The sequence below is a fragment of the Rhinolophus sinicus genome, linkage group LG02 (genome assembly GCF_036562045.2).
Source record: "Rhinolophus sinicus isolate RSC01 linkage group LG02, ASM3656204v1, whole genome shotgun sequence".
In the NCBI taxonomy this organism is placed as follows: Eukaryota; Metazoa; Chordata; class Mammalia; order Chiroptera; family Rhinolophidae; genus Rhinolophus; species Rhinolophus sinicus.
The window spans coordinates 6,524,383-6,527,158 of NC_133752.1; the positions used below are offsets into that span (position 1 = coordinate 6,524,383).

General features: G+C 42.3%; 1 long non-coding RNA gene across 1 annotated transcript; it reads right to left on the reverse strand.

Moving 5' to 3' along the window:
• Nucleotides 1-581: 581 nt before the first annotated feature.
• Nucleotides 582-2,332, reverse strand: LOC141568227 (uncharacterized). Its single transcript, XR_012491295.1, has 3 exons — nt 2,194-2,332; nt 1,466-1,629; nt 582-795 (listed from the first exon to the last, which is right to left on the reverse strand). It is a non-coding gene; the product is annotated as an uncharacterized LOC141568227 (long non-coding RNA).
• Nucleotides 2,333-2,776: the final 444 nt, after the last annotated feature.

Genomic DNA, 2,776 nt, shown 5'->3' on the forward strand with positions numbered 1-2,776 from the left:
TAGAGTTTATAAAAATTTCTCCTCCTCCAAATTGCAAAGTATTAACATACAGTATTTAAAAAAATCCTAACCTGACATCTTTGCTGCTATATCATCTTCTCAGGGGCGTGTGGGGAATTTCAGGCTATCGATCAGCAGGGGAAGACCCCAGGCTCAACTGTCCAGCTGCCTTCCATCCGGGCTCTGCCACTATCACTCTCTTCCAACCTTAGTCCTGGGCTATCTGCCGGCATGTTGTTCTCGGGACAGTTGCGCCTGCAGTACCGAGCATGTACTTTTGCATATGGTGAGCTTTCTACATATGTATTTGTTGAGAGAATGATGACTGTGCTCTGCACCGGGTGACGGGATCTGCTTCTAATTCCAGTGTCCCACAGCACACTTTTCAACTTGAACCTGTTGAGTTAAAGTTGGTTGTAGTGGACTGAATGTCAGTGTCCCTCTCCAGAGTTGTAATTGACACCCCAACCCCCCAGATGACGGTGTTAGTTAGGAGATGGGGCCCTCGGCGGTTGATCAGGTCGTGAAGGTACAGGTCCCCTGAATGGGATACGTTCCCTTCCAAGGAGACCCCAGAGATCTCTCTCTCCCTCTTCCTCCACATGAGGACACGGTGAGAAGGGTGCCCTGTGTGGACCAGAAAGTCAGTTCTCCCCAAGCTCCGAACCTACCTGGCCTTGATCGTGATCTTCCTAGTCCCCAGAATTGTGAGAAATAAAAGTTGGTTGTCAAAGCCATCCAGTTTGTGGTAATCTTGTTAGAGCAGCCCAAACAGACTAAGACACTGGTCATGTACTAGAATGTTGACAGAATAAAAAATGTGAAAAATAGGGAATGTTCTTACTGCAAGCCAAATCTAATGTATATTTGAACACTTGTGCTGATAGGGAACTTTACGAACGCTTCTATGTTGAAGGGCCATTTTTGAAACCATTTTATTAATTGAATATAAATCTGACTCTATAGTAAATGTCTCTTTTCGTGAGCCACAGAGGACAACTGTTTAATTCCTTTCACATACAACTATTTGTATATAATAGCAAGAAAACATCCAAATGCACGGTCATCTGTACTTTAGAATCGACGTACGTTAGAGCATCATCTTCATTCATGGCTCCCTACCTAGTCAGTGACGAAAAAGAGCTGCGTTTTGTTTTGTTTTGTCTTGCTTGTTTCCATTTCCGCCATAGTGGATGCATTCTTTGTCTAACATGGTTCTCCCCAGGCCACAATACTGAAACCAGACTGAGCAACAAAATCACCATCCCCTGTGCACTCTCTGTCCTCTTCAACTTTTGTGCCATAAAGAAGATTATGGTGCCCTTAGCCGATAGCACCCCTCTCAGCACCCGGGATATCAAATGTCTATTTATTTTTAAAAGCTGACTGAAAATAGCATCTAACAGGCAACAAAACATAAAAGCATGGACTTTGGAGTCGGACAGGATTTAAGTTTGCCACTTACTGCACAGGAAGTGTTGAGCGAATTATTTATCTTCTCTAAGCACCTAAGCCCATGGATCAGGTTGATGTCCTCTTCTTTGCTCTGCAAACACTCTCCCCTTAGGTGATCTCACGCTGGTCCCTGGCTTTAAATGGCGTTAATAAGCTGAAATCCCAAATTTGTATCTGCAAGACAAATATTTTAAGTTTCAAACATATATACCCAACTGTCTACTGGATATCTTTAGTGTTATATTTCAAATAATATGCCCAAATGAAACAGTTAATATTCCCTGTGCCATATTAAAAAAAAAAGCCAACAAAAACCTTTATGTCCATGGTTTTTCTTATCAGTAAATGTAACTTCTCATGAATCCCGTTGTTTAAGCAGAAAATCCATAATTTATCTCTTTTTCTCTTTCTCCCACATCCCATCTAACATGAGTCCTGTTTCCGGAAACTACTAAGTCTCACGCCATCTCTGATGCCACTATCGCAGCACACTCGAGAGGTGACGTCATCTCTCTCCTGCGCTACTTCAATAGCATCTTAACTGGTTTCCCTGCCTCCACTCTTGCCCCCATTGTCCATTTTCCAGGGAACAATAGTCAAAGTAAATTTAAAAAAAAAAATTAAAGAAGCACTCGCTTCAACCTTTCACTGCCTTGTTGGAACAACATCTATGTTTTGGGCCATCACCCTCAACGTTTTGCAGGATCTGGTCCTTCCCCACCCCGTCTGAGCTCTTACCCCATCGCACTCTTCCTGCTCACTTGCTTCAGTCATTGTGTCTCCTCGTTTCTCCACTCTTTTTTCCTAGGTCTTAGCTCCTGCTTCTCCCTCCAGAGTGCTCTTCCGTAGAACCTTCCCCCAGCTGGCTTATGTTCAGCCTTCAGTGTTGAACACAATTCCCAGACATCATCCACTCATGTGTTTATGCTTTCTGATCTGTTTGCAGCACGAGAATAATAGTAGATTGAAAGCAGAGGTCTTGCATGTTCTGTTCCCAGATATATCCTAAGCGCCAAGCATAGTGCCTGCCAAACAGCAGATAACAATATCCAAAATCCCAGGAGATCTCCATTAAATATTTGCACTTGAATGAATTCACGAGCTTCAGTTTTGTCCCTGGCAAGAAAGATGATGATAGTTTCTTCGTCATTGCTCTGTGAGATCGTGTCACATATTAAACTATTTTAGAGTTATATTATCGTTTACTTTCCTCCTCAGTGTTTGATATAGTTTCTGAGACAATGTGAGTGCTCCATATAATCTGGATAAATATTTTTAAAAAATTAAAAACAAATTGTGCTTTGTTTCTAAAGTTGCTCCT